General features: G+C 39.5%; 1 long non-coding RNA gene across 1 annotated transcript; it reads left to right on the top strand.

Moving 5' to 3' along the window:
- The first annotated feature begins 1,202 nt into the window (after nt 1–1,202).
- LOC310874844 lies at nt 1,203–14,693 on the top strand. Its single transcript, XR_014570586.1, has 3 exons — nt 1,203–1,263; nt 11,467–11,526; nt 14,621–14,693. It is a non-coding gene; the product is annotated as an uncharacterized lncRNA (long non-coding RNA).
- Nucleotides 14,694–17,537: the final 2,844 nt, after the last annotated feature.

Genomic DNA, 17,537 nt, shown 5'->3' with positions numbered 1-17,537 from the left:
CATACAGTATGCACACATGGCATCAACGCATGGTGTTGTGTGCAGGCACCCCACACTTTGTCTTTCTTTTATCTGTATTGTACTGTGTTTTTGTATGGACGTGGTGTTGGGTGCCTGCACATATGCACACATGGCATCAACGCATGGTGTTGAGTGCAGGCACCCCACACTTTGTCTTTCTTTTATCTGTATTGTACTGTGTTTTTGTATGGACGTGGTGTTGGGTGCCTGCACATATGCACACATGGCATCAACGCATGGTGTTGAGTGCAGGCACCCCACACTTTGTCTTTCTTTTATCTGTTGTACTGTGTTTTTGTATGGACGTGGTGATGGGTGCCTGCACATATGCACACATGGCATCAACGCATGGTGTTGTGTGCAGGCGCCCTACACTCTGTCTTTCTTTTATCATTTACTTTTTAAGAGCCTGCCCAGGGACTACAGATGAAATTTAGCTTTGGCTAACTCTGGCCCATTTACATTGATGTGAAAACTGACATGTTGATTAATGAGCGTTGTCCCTGTCAAATAAATAAATAAATCCACGGTAACGGGACATCTTCGCGCTGTGTAAAATATGCCTTCTCCGTCTCCAACTGTGTTCAGCTCCTCACCCGCCACATTATGTTTGCTTCATTTCCTTTATTTACTGCGGATTGCATTCACACCTGCACCGAATCGTAATCAAGTGTGATTGGAAGCGAAGCAAAACCCCCGTTTTTGCTCGGAGTAGAATTCTTCTTTGATACGCATTAGGATTCGAATGAGCCTTCACACCTGCCAAACGAAGTGCACTTTATGAAAATGCGCAGCAGGATTCGTTTTAATCGCAGCAAAGCTGCATGTGGATGTGACCTTAAAGTCTAACTCATGTTGATTAGGTGAAAACAAACGGTGTCAACACAAACATTACATTTTCCCTTCATTGTCAATGGCGTTTTAAAAACTAACATTGAACTAAAACCAAACATTAAACCTGTATATAAGATGCTCATTGCTTAATCAGTCACATATTTAAACCTGAGCTTTAACATTCTGCTGTAATATTATTGCATAATAACATATGATTATTTAAATGTGATTTTGAAAAGAGAGTGTTAGATTTGACAGAATTATAGAGATGAATTCAAGTGGAAATTATTTGTGTCTGCAATGTATGGACAATTACCACGTCTATGATCGTTCTTTTATTTTCTTCAGAGTCCAGTGACGCGACATATTCACAGATTGAACTCAAGTACATGGACAAGGAAAAGAATGGTGAACAGAAATGAACATGAGAAGTTTGCAGAATTACAGTACATTTCAAGCACAACTCAAAACAAAAACTGTTAACTGTGGACTTTTTCAGAGTCCAGTGACGCCGCTGACGCGACATATTCACAGATTGAACTCAAGTACATGGACAAGGAAAAGAATGGTGAGCGAACACAATACATGAAATGAACATGAAAAATGTGCAGAATTACAGTACATTTCAAGCACAACGCAATACAAAAACTGTTAACTGTGGACGACACCATAAAGCATTAGACTTGTTTACAATAGGGCCCACCATTTTCAATTCATCATCACATTTAGAGACGTACAAATATACACTTCTAAGACGGGAAATCATCATAAAAAGACGTAAAAAGGGAAACGAATCTCACGAACGTTGGGTGGAGAGGATGTTATGTCACATCTCAAGCTCGAAGAACTTAAATATACGATCAGGGGCTCCACTCAGAAATATACCAGAGTTTGGCAACCGTTTCTAACCTACTTTGCGGTAGTATTCTCTACATAATCATTGGCCACCCCCCCCCCTTTTTTCATTTCTATTTATTGTTTTCTATATATTTTATTTCAGTTATTGCTGATGTCATCAATGTACAATTTGGAGAGTTTTGTTTTACATTATTTCAGACTTTTATATTTTTTACATGAATGTTGAGTACTGGTGTTGTTGGTTTGTCCTGTATCTGTCTTGTACCTGTTGTCCGTCCTGTTCTGAAAAACCTCAATAAAAATACTTGAACTAAAAGGGAAACGAAACATATACAGTAAGGGGGAAAAGGGGTCGGTGGGGGATTCAGATTTTAAGGGGGCCAGTTTCGAATTGCAACCGTCCGTAGGTGCCTTTTGAGAGCGGGTTTGAAGAATGAAACTATTAAAAACAGACTATACCGCCTCACGTGAATTAACTTGATTGATTCACATTTAGATCTTAATGGAAAACAAACTGATCAATGTTGGCAGTGCTGCATCAGGGATATAGACTTATAGAGCACTGAGATTTAGACTCTTGTGGATGTATTGTTGAGGTTGGAGGACGGACAGCAGCTACATATAGAGCTCTGAACATGTGCAAATGCAAAATATAAGGTGCTCACCCTGATGTCCCAAATGTTAGAGGGGTCTGCGGTAGAGGCCTGCAAGCCCGTCGGGTACCGACGGGGCCCGGCCCGGCCCACCAAAACGGGCCGGGCCCGGGCCGACTTTGTCACTGCCCAACGGGCCCAGGGCCGGGCGGGCCGAGCCAGAGATTAATTATAACATTTTGCGCAATGAATTTCAACTGGTCTAAACCGCGCGCGCCTAAATGCTGTCGCCTCTCCTTCCTTCATTTGGCTGCTGCGCGCGCTGCTATCCTGCTGCTGCTACACAACACTGACTGTAGTAGTAGACGTAGTCAGTCACGTGACAACGACACAAACACACACCCGGCAGTCAGCACGCATGCTTTGCAGAAACAAAAACAACAGCGACAGCGAACGAGTGAGTAGTAGTGTACACGACAAAACAAAAGAAAGCCACACAACGATGAAATATGGACAAAAGTTACATCACAAAGGAGAGGTTGGCTCGTGGGGAGCTCCAGGCAGTGAACAATAAAGGAGGAAAATCAGAAGTATGGAGGAACTTTGATCTTGTAACTACATTAACAAATGAGCCAGCTGGTTTTGCTCAGTGCAAAAAATGTAAACATGTCCTTTCTTATGACAGCAAAGGAACGGGCACGTCTCATTTGGGGCGACATACCGACCGTGGCTGCACAGCAGCAGCGAGTCCGAGTAGTAGGCCTAGCAGCAGTGTCACAAGCCGACAATTGCCTTTGCTTGATTTTCTACCAAAGCTAGCGCCAACTAGTGCAAAAAAAAAAGTCACACAGAAGTGTGTCGAGTTCTGTTGCGAAGACATACGATCATTCGAAACGGTGGCTGGAGGAGGGTTTCTAAAATTGGCCCAGGAACTGATCAACACTGGTGCAACTTATGGGCGAGTGTCAGCAGCGGATTTACTACCTGATCCCACCACTGTCTCTCGTAATTGCACAGAGAAGGCAACAGGTAAAAGAGACGTGATTGTTAGTGAAATCAAAGACGTTCTGACCAAAATTCAAATCGGGATGACCACAGACATGTGGACTGACGACTACCGCAAGCTCAGTTATATGACGATCACATGTCACTATGTCACCTCAGATTTCACACTGAAGAATGTTGTACTCACCACACCCATGTTTCCTCGCGACGAGTCCAAGACAGGAGCCAATATCCGCAGGGAGTTACAGAAGCACCTTGTGACAGTTCTCAAATTTGATCCCTCTGTGATGACTAACGTGGTGTGGGTGACTGATCAGGGTTCTAATATTAAGAGTGCGTTGAGTCCCTACCAGCGCTTGGATTGCCAGGATCACGTTTACAACACAGTCCTCCGACATGCCCTCGACATTAACGAGCTGTGTGCAACCGAATCAGTCCGTGAGGTTGGTGCAACACTGCTGGCGGTCAAGAAAGTTGTCAGGTTTGCAAAACAAAGTGGACTGGCAAGCGATTTATCCCATACCGTTGTACAGATGGGAGACACACGCTTTAGCACTGTATATCTCACGTTGAAATCGATCAAGGCCGTCTATGCTGAACTACTGCAAAAGCTGGAGAGCCGTGGTGATGCCGAGAAAATGGCTGATGTGTCCCCAGAAATAGTTGACTTTTTAGTCAAATTTCTCCTTCCTTTCTATGAAGCTCAAAGGGAGATGGAAGGCGAAAAATATCCAACGTTGAACCTGGTTGTGTTGTGGCATGGGGTTCTGACACGTCATTGTCAACCGGTGAGCACAGACATGCCATACCAGACCGCCATCCGCCAGCGACACTTGGAATGGATTGGCAAAAAGATTGAGATCACGCCCCACCATAAACTGGCAATGTTCGTATGGCCAAAATTCAGCCACCTCCGTATGTTCACTGCCACTGAGAGAGATGCCATCATGCAAGATGCAAAGAGTTGGATAGCACTCTTTAAAAATGCTGCGACCGAAGAGGAGGCCGAGGCCGCCGAGCGGCAGGGCCAGCCCGATGATTCAACAGCACCAGCAGCGAAAAGAAGAGCCCTCAGTCACAGTGACTTGGAAGCAGAATGGCAGAATGTCAGTGACAACAACAACAACAACCCCGACAACGATGAGGTCAAAATCTACGTGGAATTTACCCTTACCCCCCGCATGGATGACGACGACCGAGATATTCTGGGTTGGTGGCGTAAACACCAGTGCACCTTTCCTTTCCTTTCACGACTCGCCCGACAGGTAAGAACGCACTCAAAGTTTGTCTGAATGAAATCATAATATAGACTATATTATTTGTATTTTATGCCCACGGTTATGACATATACAAAATTGCTTTGTATTATTGTTATTGTATATAGTTTTGAAATGAATAAATATGATCTTGTCGTGTTTTGTAAATTAATTATGTGCAGCAGCCTTTGTGTAAAATAATTGTCTAATTGTCTAATCTGTTCTGTATAATGTGATGTATTGTATAGTACTAACTTAAGTCTTGACTTCTGACTCTTAAAAACTCTCCAGGTGCTGAGCATACCTGCAAGCAGCAGCAGCAGCGAGCGTGTCTTCAGCTCAGCTGGGAGGACAGTGGAGGAGAGGAGAACTAATCTAAAACCTGAAACGGTGGATGCTATTCTTTTTCTTCACGGAAATCGTGGACTGTCTAAGGAGTAGTTGTTGTTTGTGACATTGTGTGCGGAGTGGACTATGGACTGTGGATTGGAATATTTTTGCAATATTGTTTGTTCTTCACTTTTGACCCAAAGAAAGGTAGGCCTATAATTTTTCTTCTTTTTTTTTGCTTCATGGCTGGCTAGCCGTTGCAGCGGCGATCACCATGCTTGGCACGCTGATTTATTGCCTATACGTAATTGATTTGATTAGGCCATAGGCCTATTAGGCTATATGCTTCTTTCTGTAAATCTGTATTAGAAATTAATATGTGTGAGCAACTGAGCTGCGCATTCATTTGTGTTCTTTTTGGCAGTTCAGCCAATGTATCTGCCATTCTGTCGGCATAATGTGCCTTATAGCAGTTAGCCTACTGCTGCTGGATCACTTGAGTTGATGTTTTATTTATTTCATATAGTTCAAAGCATCTCAGGACATTTTGACTCTTGTTTATCCTGCCTTGTCTCACTCACGCACTTTATTCGTTTCGTGGTCTCACGTAGCCTATGCCATGAACGCTTAATGTTTAATAAAAGTTCTACTAAAACTAAGTACTTTTTAGTGTGACGTGTGTGTTGTTCTGGACTTCTTGTTCTTAATGTGGGTTTATCAGAGTGTGAGATAGCGCAGCCGAGAGTGTGAGTGTGCGCCAATAAAGCGGCCGCGGCGCGCATGCTATAGAAATAGCGTAATTAAAAAAAAAAAAAAAGTCGGGCTTTTGGGCCGGGCCCGGGCCGACTTTGTCACTGCCCAACGGGCTTAGGGCCGGGCAGGCCCTTAACTCCACGGGCCCGGGCCGGGCACGGGCCCATATTTTAGGCCCGTGCAGGGCTCTAGTCTGCGGGGTGCTTGTGCAATGTCCCTAGTTTTCAATCAATAGGCCTATAAATAAGTGTTTTAATCTGGCCGTTTGTGGACGATTCTGTCTGAATCCCATGACTCCGCTCTCAAAGGGTACCTACGGACGGCTGCATGCAATTCGAAACTGGACCTCGTAAAATCTGATTCCCCCTTCCCCCCTCTTTTCCTTTGTACCTCCTTACATGATTTCCTGTTTTTTTTTATATATGTCTTTAAATGTTCTGATGAATTGAAAATGGTGCACCCTGTTGTAAACAAGTGTAATGCTTTATCAATGTGTCGTCCACAGTTAACAGTCTTTGAATTGAGTTGTGCTTTCATGTGAAATGTACCCATTCTGCAAACTGTTAATAAATACTTCAATCGATCAATTTCAATCAAGTTCCCATAATATGGCCAACTAAAATGTAAAATCTGTTATGGCTGTTACTGTATATGTCCACGGAAGAAACACAGAGGTGTTTTCTAATGGTCATGTCACATAATATTTGCTGCACCAAACCCTGTGGAATGCATTCCCCAAACTCTCAGAGACATGCCCCCACCATCCAAGCCTTCAATATTGCTTTCCCCAGCTATCTATTCCACCGTTTTAATTTATTGATTTTGATATTGACTTGATTTCTTAGATTTTTTCCCCTAATAAAGATTTCTCATGTCCCCCCTGTAAAGCAAATTTGGGTACTCAGAAAAGCTCTATATAAATTATTAAATTTGAGATATTATTACTACAAAAACAATGTTTTATTGCTTAAACTTATGTATTCACTATTCATTGATTCACTAGTACACCAAAATCCATTAAAAAAATACTGCAGGTTCAAATATTGATATGCGATTAATTGAGATTAATTAATTACAAAGCCTCTGATTAAATAAGATCTTTGTAATCGAGTCCCAGCCCTATTACAAATACATTCAAAACTCGGGTCAATGAATCATGGATAAATAGGATAGGCTACTGTCAATGGAGTAAGTATGCTGTCAACTGGAAATGATGATAAATGGAGGTGTTTGGATGTTGGAGAAACAAACATCGACTGACATCGGTGAGTACTGATAGTAGCTGATCTTCTTGAAGTTAAGAATGAACTGGCCGCCGCACTGAGCCGATGTTGTGTCATGCATGGTTGCTGTATGTGTGCAGAAGCTGGCTGTGGTGTTTGCATGACACCCTGCTTTTTCTAGTAGCAGTTTTTGTATTGACTTTGTGCTTTCGTTTGAAATGGACCCATTCTACTACATGACTGTGAATACAGTGTTCAGTCAATGTTCAACAAGTGAGCCACACAGCCAGATCGAGCCATTGTAGGCCTACTTGGCTATACTGCAAGCACTGCCTGTGTGTGTGTGTGTGTGTGTGTGTGTGTGTGCGTGTGTGTGTGCACCGTTTAGCTATGAATATGATTTCTGAAATTATTTAAATTAAAATCATCAATGCTGGTAAGACCCGCAACATGTGGGCATGTTAATTATTTTGAAAGTACTCAGTACCCGAATGCAATGCGCACAAACATTATGTAAAGACAAACAAAACGTAATATTTTGAGGGCAAAAATAAGAATAAAATCAAATAAAAGGCAAAAGAAGAAGAAAGTGCATGTGCATGCATGCGGCACACCTGTACTGCAGGGTGTACAGCATGTGTGGATTCATGTGTTTATAATGTACAAGTCATCCACATGAGGAAATAACACAATGCATTGTGTCTGAGACTGAGTAATCTGCACAGTGGAAGTCTAATATCACACTGTCACCATCACATAAAACCCACAGTAGATCATCTGTGTCCTCCTAACAGTGTGAAATCATTTTTTTGGATTGGTAGGCCTATAGCCAAGGTAACTATGGCTAAACATAAATAATACAACATGAACTGAATTGATCACGTGTATATCAGAAGGTGGCGCCAACATCCATGAATAACTCAATGGCTTTCAAGTGGCTGAAAATTACAGTAGCATAACACAACTATTTAAATCAAATGTGGGTTTTCAAAGAGGGAGCTGAATTATATAGAGATGGATTGGGTGGAAACGTTTTGAATCTGCAATTTATGGACGTCTGTGTTTTTCTTTCAGACGAGCCTGCAGCTGCAGGGTCCAGTGATGGGAGCTATTCACGGGTTGGAATAGACCAAAATCCATGAAATTAATATAAAATAGCTGAAGCTTATGGACAGTGTGGTAGAAGTCAAATAAGCCAGACTGCAATAGCATAATTATTATTGAATCACAGTCAATGCAACTGGGTTTGAGTGTTTAAAGTTGTGTTCCAGGATGGTAAATGAAGATATGACAACTTACGACAACATGGAAGAAGCAGAAACAATCTGGATCTTATAGGAACACTCATTTTCATACAACTGGTCCTCACTTATGGCACCATTTCTGTGGACAGTTCTGAGACCTGCCTAGCAGTTACATCATTGATATAGACATGAAAATTCCAAACAAGACAAACTTTTTTTGTTATAAATGCAATGGCTTCTATTTTAGCATACTAACTTTCCAGGAAGATGTCTATCTATTAGCTTGGCATCCCCATCAATGATGTGATTGGTAGCTAGGTTTCTGAACTGTCCACAGCTTCCATAGTTTCATTTATTGTCCACGTGTGGAAATTTGTCTTTGGTCTCAACAACAGTAAAAAACAAACAGCAACAACAACAGTAACAACACTTACACAATTATGTTCATGGCAAAAATGCAGGACAACAGTGGCAAATTCATTTAAAAAGATCCAGCGAGACATGGTATCATTTAGTTTAGTGCCTCATGGCATTTGGGATGAAGGCATTTTTAAAAATGTTACGGTTAGCTTTCGGTACTTTGTACCGTCTACCAGAGGGAAGTAGTTCAAACTCCCCGCATGGATGAGAGGGGTCATTTGCTACCTTGACAGCTTTTTTCCGAAGGAAGCATGTTGTGAGCTTGTAGATCAGCTATGTTTGTTCATTCATTTTTGCCAAAAGGTACATTGCCTATATTAATGTGGTTACTTATTTTTGTATACAGTACAGTAGATAAAGTATTATATTCATAATTTACTTTTGATAAACCCTTGATGATGTCTTGATGACATCATCAAGATGTACTTCACAATTTTTTCCATACCTCCAATTCTAGGAAACACAGAATAAGGGGGCCTTTTTATTATTATATTTCCACACAACAGCTCAATTGTGTATTCATGACATAGTAAAATGTCGATGTATTCCCTTTAATACAGGTAGAAAGAAGGGCATTTTACAGTAGGCTTGATTTCGTTGCTTAATTTCACCTTCACTTTTCCGTTACAATTTGAGTCAAACTGTCTTCTAGTATTTTACGTTAGACATTGAGTGAGCAGCTTAAACAGATAAGGGACAACTTGTTTTTTGTGAGCAGCAGATTTAGCTGTTCATCTATTTCCAACATTCATAAAACATAGTGATTGTTAATTAAAATGTCCAAATGATAACACAAGTCGGCTACTGACTTTCTTTTCTATACATTTTTTTGTTTAATTATATGTTTAAGCAGTGTTATACTGTTATGGTATTGATTAAGTTGTATCTGCTATTATTAATAAAAAAATAACAAATACGTTATTCCAAAATGCATTGTTTGTCGTTTTCTATTTTCTGTCTGCACCCCAATAAATAAATCTAATAAGAAAAAGAAAAACGTTAATGCCCATGCTTAATATACGTTAAGTTTCATATTGTGATTTATGAATGAGCTACTTTAAACCCCTTCTTGACTCAGACTCAAGTACCTAAGCCAAATGTAACATCTACACACCTTTGCATTTGTGGTTGGAAACGTATCTTATCTGTTCTAAACATGTTGACATGATTGTCTTTACTTCCCCTTTTCCACCAAAATAACTTCGGTTCTACAACTGGTCGCGTTCTAGATTCTCAGAACCTGCGGCCATTGTTTTGGTTCCAGTTCCGAAAAACATATTAGGTTTCATAACCCAATTCATTTACAGTGGAACTGGTTCAATATTAAGCAGGGGGAAAAAAAAGAACCGCACCAATTCAACCCAGGTGGAAAAGGTTGTGAACCACACAGTACATTCATCACATGACGTAAGAGGGTATTGCGTTAATTTCCAGTTCACTTGAATGTCTATTTATGTCCTTCTCTGCTTTACAGAGTTTAGTAACAGAAATGGCAATAGTGGGTAAGTAACTTTAGCCTACTGTAGTAATAACAGACACAGAAAACAACACAACAAATTGTGGAGTCAAACCTTTAAATTTGTTCTTATTAACAGTAACAATATATGCAACATGACTCAATGATTTGAAATCGATACAGTAACTATTTAAAATACATTGACATTATTTTACATATTTTTAACAGGTCTTTAACTCTGACAGTGTAATACATGTAACCAAATGGACCCTTACAGGTCTGGAGTTTAACACTTGTAACCAAATGGACCCTTACACTCTTACAGCTCTGTAACGATGAGAGTTTGACACTTGTAACCAAATTGACCCTTACAGCCAGGTCTGTAATGCTGAGTGTGACACTTGTAACCAAATGGACCCTTACAGCTCTGTAACTATCTATATAGTATATCTACATACTAGCTATGTAATATCAATCTATTATTATAACAGAAAAGGGAGTAGTATTAAAAAAGATCACACCTGTGTGAAGTGAGGGGCGCTGATAGTTGAATTTAGACCATCACGAGGAGAATGTTTATAGTTTTATATTTTATAATTAAGTATATTAATGTTTACCCAAGATCGAAGGACCAGGCTTTTCAAGCCAAATGTAGAAAATACCTTGAAAGTAATCAAACAAAAAAAAGTACTCACCATTGTAATTTACCCAAAATAGTTATAGAACCTTTTAGTTAATAAGTTTATTTTCATAATATGTATCAGTGAAACTGAAAGTAATGTCTATAATTCCAAGTAGTAGTGGTCTCCCAAGTTCAGATATGAGTATTTAGGTATAATTTGTTTTGATTTATTTTATGTAATCTGCATTCACAGACTTGCTGGCTGTAAACTCAGAAAGACAGACATTGAAGTTGTGTCTTCAGCTCTCAGCTCTAATCCTTCCCATTTGAGAGAATTGGACCTCAGTGAAAACGACCTGCAGGACTGCTCGGAGTAGAATTCTTCTTTGATACGCATTAGGATTCGAATGAGCCTTCACACCTGCCAAACGAAGTGCACTTTCTGAAAATGCGCAGCAGGATTCGTTTTAATCGCAGCAAAGCTCTCTGGTGTGAATGTGACCTTAAAGTCTAACTCATGTTGATTAGGTGATATAAAACAAACGGTGTCAACACAAACATTACATTTTCCCTTCACTGTCAATGGCGTTTTTAAAACTAACATTGAACTTAAACCAAACATTAAACCTGCATATAAGATGTTCATTGCTTAATCAGTCACATATTTAAACCTGAGCTTTAACATTCTGCTGTAATATTATTGCATAATAACATATGATTATTTAAATGTGATTTTGAAAAGAGAGTGTTAGATTTGACAGAATTATAGAGATGAATTCAAGTGGAAATGATTTGTGTCTGCAATGTATGGACAATTACCACGTCTATGATCGTTCTTTTATTTTCTTCAGAGTCCAGTGACGCGACATATTCACAGATTGAACTCAAGTACATGGACAAGGAAAAGAATGGTGAACAGAAATGAACATGAAAAGTGTGCAGAATTACAGTACATTTCAAGCACAACTCAAAACAAAAACTGTTAACTGTGGACTTTTTCAGAGTCCAGTGACGCCGCTGACGCGACATATTCACAGATTGAACTCAAGTACATGGACAAGGAAAAGAATGGTGAGCGAACACAATACATGAAATGAACATGAAAAATGTGCAGAATTACAGTACATTTCAAGCACAACGCAATACAAAAACTATTAACTGTGGACGACACCATAAAGCATTAGACTTGTTTACAATAGGGCCCACCATTTTCAATTCATCATCACATTTAGAGACGTACAAATATACACTTCTAAGACAGGGAAATCATCATAAAAAGACGTAAAAAGGGAAACGAATCTCACAAACGTTGGGTGGAGGATGTTATGTCACATCTCAAGCTCGAAGAACTTAAATATACGATCAGGGGCTCCACTCAGAAATATACCAGAGTTTGCCAACCGTTTCTAACCTACTTTGCGGTAGTATTCTCTACATAATCATTGGCCATCCCCCCCCCCCCCCCCCCCCCTTTTTTCATTTTTATTTATTGTTTTCTATATATTTTATTTCAGTTATTGCTGATGTCATCAAGCAATAGTCCTATATAAAGAAGTGTTTTAATCTGGCCGTTTGTGGACGATTCTGTCTGAATCCCATGACTCCGCTCTCAAAGGGTACCTACGGACGGCTGCATGCAATTCGAAACTGGACCTCGTAAAATCTGATTCCCCCTTCCCCCCTCTTTTCCTTTGTACCTCCTTACATGATTTCCTGTTTTTTTTTATATATGTCTCTAAATGTTCTGATGAATTGAAAATGGTGCACCCTGTTGTAAACAAGTGTAATGCTTTATCAGTGTGTCGTCCACAGTTTACAGTCTTTGAATTGAGTTGTGCTTTCATGTGAAATGTACCCATTCTGCAAACTGTTAATAAATACTTCAATCGATCAATTTCAATCAAGTTCCCATAATATGGCCAACTAAAATGTAAAATCTGTTATGGCTGTTACTGTATATGTCCACGGAAGAAACACAGAGGTGTTTTCTAATGGTCATGTCACATAATATTTGCTGCACCAAACCCTGTGGAATGCATTCCCCAAACTCTCAGAGACATGCCCCCACCATCCAAGCCTTCAATATTGCTTTCCCCAGCTATCTATTCCACTGTTTTAATGTATTTATTAACTTGATTTTGATATTGACTTGATTTCTTAGATTTTTCCCCCTAATAAAGATTTCTCATGTCCCCCTTGTAAAGCAAATTTGGGTACTCAGAAAAGCTCTATATAAATTATTAAATTTGAGATATTATTACTACAAAAACAATGTTTTATTGCTTAAACTTATGTATTCACTATTCATTGATTCACTAGTACACCAAAATCCATTAAAAAAATACTGCAGGTTCAAATATTGATATGCGATTAATTGAGATTAATTAATTACAAAGCCTCTGATTAAATAAGATCTTTGTAATCGAGTCCCAGCCCTATTACAAATACATTCAAAACTCGGGTCAATGAATCATGGATGAATAGGATAGGCTACTGTCAATGGAGTAAGTATTCTGTCAACTGGAAATGATAATAAATGGAGGTGTTTGGATGTTGGAGAAACAAACATCGACTGACATCGGTGAGTACTGATAGTAGCTAATCTTCTTGAAGTTAAGAATGAACTGGCCGCCGCACTGAGCCGATGTTGTGTCATGCATGGTTGCTGTATGTGTGCAGAACCTGGCTGTGGTGTTTGCATGACACCCTGCTTTTTCTAGTAGCAGTTTTTGTATTGACTTTGTGCTTTCGTTTGAAATGGACCCATTCTACTACATGACTGTGAATACAGTGTTCAGTCAATGTTCAACAAGTGAGCCACACAGCCAGATCGAGCCATTGTAGGCCTACTTGGCTATACTGCAAGCACTGCCTGTGTGTGTGTGTGTGTGTGTGTGTGTGTGCACCATTTAGCTATGAATATGATTTCTGAAATTATTTAAATTAAAATCATCAATGCTGGTAAGACCCGCAACATGTGGGCATGTTAATTATTTTGAAAGTACTCAGTACCCGAATGCAATGCGCACAAACATTATGTAAAGACAAACAAAACGTAATATTTTGAGGGCAAAAATAAGAATAAAATCAAATAAAAGGCAAAAGAAGAAGAAAGTGCATGTGCATGCATGCGGCACACCTGCACACGGCACACCTGTACTGCAGGGTGTACAGCATGTGTGGATTCATGTGTTTATAATGTACAAGTCATCCACATGATACCCGAAGGCGGGCTTGGCGAAAGGGCCTTTCTGTGTGGAGTTTGCATGTTCTCCCCATGTCCCCTAGGGTAGGTACCCTCACAAAAACATGCAGTAATCCTGGTCTCTAAACTGCCTCCCCTGGCCAGCCGGGGCGCCTGATGGAGGGGAAAGGAACTGGTTGGAATAACGTGCTCCTTCCACGCGCTACGTCCAACCAGGGAAACTCCCCCCTGTCAGGTGTAAAGGAGCAACTTGGACACTCAAGCATGAAGGAAGCATGAGTTAAGTCCGTTGCTCTCCCTAGGTTGGCGGAGGGTGTGTAGAGCCCAGGATCACATCACAGGATGATTGACACAGGGGTGAAAAATGGGTTACAAAATCGTGGGACAAAAAAAAACAATGCATTGTGTCTGAGACTGAGTAATCTGCACAGTGGCAGTCTAATGTCTGTCACCATCACATAAAACCCACAGTAGATCATCTGTGTCCTCCTAACAGTGTGAAATCATTTTTTTGGATTGGTAGGCCTATAGCCAAGGTAACTATGGCTAAACATAAATAATACAACATGAACTGAATTGATCACGTGTATATCAGAAGGTGGCGCCAACACCCATGAATAACTCAATGGCTTTCAAGTGGCTGAAAATTACAGTAGCATTGTAATGTATACTTCAATCATGATAACACAACTATTTAAATCAAATGTGGGTTTTCAAAGAGGGAGCTGAATTATATAGAGATGGATTGGGTGGAAACGTTTTGAATCTGCAATTTATGGACGTCTGTGTTTTTCTTTCAGACGAGCCTGCAGCTGCAGGGTCCAGTGATGGGACCTATTCACGGGTTGGAATAGACCAAAATCCATGAAATTAATATAAAATAGCTGAAGCTTATGGACAGTGTGGTAGAAGTCAAATAAGCCAGACTGCAATAGCATAATTATTATTGAATCACAGTCAATGCAACTGGGTTTGAGTTAGTTGTGTTCCAGGATGGTAAATGAAGATATGACAACTTACAACAACATGGAAGAAGCAGAAACAATCTGGATCTTATAGGAACACTCATTTTCATACAACTGGTCCTCACTTATGGCACCATTTCTGTGGACAGTTCTGAGACCTGCCTAGCAGTTACATCATTGATATAGACATGAAAATTCCAAACAAGACAAACTTTTTTTGTTATAAATGCAATGGCTTCTATTTCAGCATACTAACTTTCCAGGAAGATGTCTATCTATTAGCTTGGCATCCCCATCAATGATGTGATTGGTAGCTAGGTTTCTGAACTGTCCACAGCTTCCATAGTTTCATTTATTGTCCACGTGTGGAAATTTGTCTTCGGTCTCAACAACAGTAAAAAACAAACAGCAACAACAACAGTAACAACACTTACACAATTATGTTCATGGCAAAAATGCAGGACAACAGTGGCAAATTCATTTAAAAAGATCCAGCGAGACATGGTATCATTTAGTTTAGTGCCTCATGGCATTTGGGATGAAGGCATTTTTAAAAATGTTACGGTTAGCTTTCGGTACTTTGTACCGTCTACCAGAGGGAAGTAGTTCAAACTCCCCGCAGAGTGGATGAGAGGGGTCATTTGCTACCTTGACAGCTTTTTTCCGAAGGAAGCATGTTGTGAGCTATGTTTGTTCATTCATTTTTGCCAAAAGGTACATTGCCTATATTAATGTGGTTACTTATTTTTGTATACAGTTGTAGATAAAGTATTATATTCATAATTTACTTTTGATAAACCCTTGATGATGTCTTGATGACATCATCAAGATGTACTTCACAATGTCAATGAATTTTTTTCATACCTCCAATTCTAGGAAACACAGAATAGGGGGACTTTTTGTTATTATATTTCCACACAACAGCTCAAACGTATATTCATGACAGAGTAAAATGTCGAAAATGAGTGGTATTCCCTTTAATACAGGTAGAAAGAAGGGCATTTTACAGTAGGCTTGATTTCGTTGCTTAATTTCACCTTCACCTTTCCGTTACAATTTGAGTCAAACTGTCTTCTAGTATTTTACGTTAGACATTGAGTGAGCAGCTTAAACAGATAAGGGACAACTTGTTTTTTGTGAGCAGCAGATTTAGCTGTTCATCTATTTCCAACATTCATAAAACATAGTGATTGTTAATTAAAATGTCCAAATGATAACACAAGTCGGCTACTGACTTTCTTTTCTATACATTTTTTGTTTAATTATATGTTTAAGCAGTGTTATACTGTTATGGTATTGATTAAGTTGTATCTGCTATTTTTTTTTTAAGATATTTTTTTTTTGCGGCATACAGTACGCCTTTTATTGTTTTTTTTTGTTTTTTTTCAAGGGACAGACAGTAGGCTGACAGGAAACGGGAGAGAGATGGGGGAAGACATGCAGTAAAGGCTGTGTCGGGCTCGGGAGTCGAACCCGCGGCACACTGCGACTGGATTACCAGTCGGGTGCCCAGACGGTTACGCCACCGCCTGGGCGTATCTGCTATTATTAATAAAAAAATAACAAATACGTTATTCCAAAATGCATTGTTTGTCGTTTTCTATTTTCTGTCTGCACCCCAATAAATAAATCTAATAAGAAAGAAAAACGTTAATGCCCATGCTTAATATACGTTAAGTTTCATATTGTGATTTATGAATGAGCTACTTTAAACCCCTTCTTGACTCAGACTCAAGTACCTAAGCCAAATGTAACATCTACACACCTTTGCATTTGTGGTTGGAAACGTATCTTATCTGTTCTAAACATGTTGACATGATTGTCTTTACTTCCCCTTTTCCACCAAAATAACTTCGGTTCTACAACTGGTCCTGTTCTAGATTCTCAGAACCTGCGGCCATTGTTTTGGTTCCAGTTCCGAAAAACATATTAGGTTTCCTAACCCAATTCATTTACAGTGGAACTGGTTCAATATTAAGCAGGGGGAAAAAAAAGAACCGCACCAATTCAACCCAGGTGGAAAAGGTTGTGAAACACACAGTACATTCATCACATGACGTAAGAGGGTATTGCGTTAATTTCCAGTTCACTTGAATGTCTATTTATGTCCTTCTCTGCTTTACAGAGTTTAGTAACAGAAATGGCAATAGTGGGTAAGTAACTTTAGCCTACTGTAGTAATAACAGACACAGAAAACAACACAACAAATTGTGGAGTCAAACCTTTAAATTTGTTCTTATTAACAGTAACAATATATGCAACATATCAATTAGGGGTGTATAACTATACATTTTAACAGCGATAACAATACGTATTACGTTGCATGGTTGGCGATACGATACATGGACGATATTGGTTCATTATGGCGATCCGATACGATATGACTCAATGATTTGAAATCGATACAATAACTATTTAAAATACATTGACATTATTTTACATATTTTTAACAGGTCTTGAACTCTGACAGTGTAAAACATGTAACCAAATGGACCCTTACAGGTCTGGAGTTTAACACTTGTAACCAAATGGACCCTTACAGCTCTGTAACGATGAGAGTTTGACACTTTTAACCAAATTGACCCTTACAGCCAGGTCTGTAATGCTGAGTGTGACACTTGTAACCAAATGGACCCTTACAGCTCTGTAACTATCTATATAGTATATCTACATACTAGCTATGTAATATCAATCTATTATTATAACAGAAAAGGGAGTAGTATTAAAAAAGATCACACCTGTGTGAAGTGAG

The sequence above is a fragment of the Protomyctophum parallelum genome (genome assembly GCF_964188405.1).
Source record: "Protomyctophum parallelum genome assembly, chromosome: 1".
NCBI lineage: Eukaryota > Metazoa > Chordata > Actinopteri > Myctophiformes > Myctophidae > Protomyctophum > Protomyctophum parallelum.
Note: the sequence above shows the minus strand (reverse complement) of the source record. Positions and strands in the feature narration are given on the sequence as shown.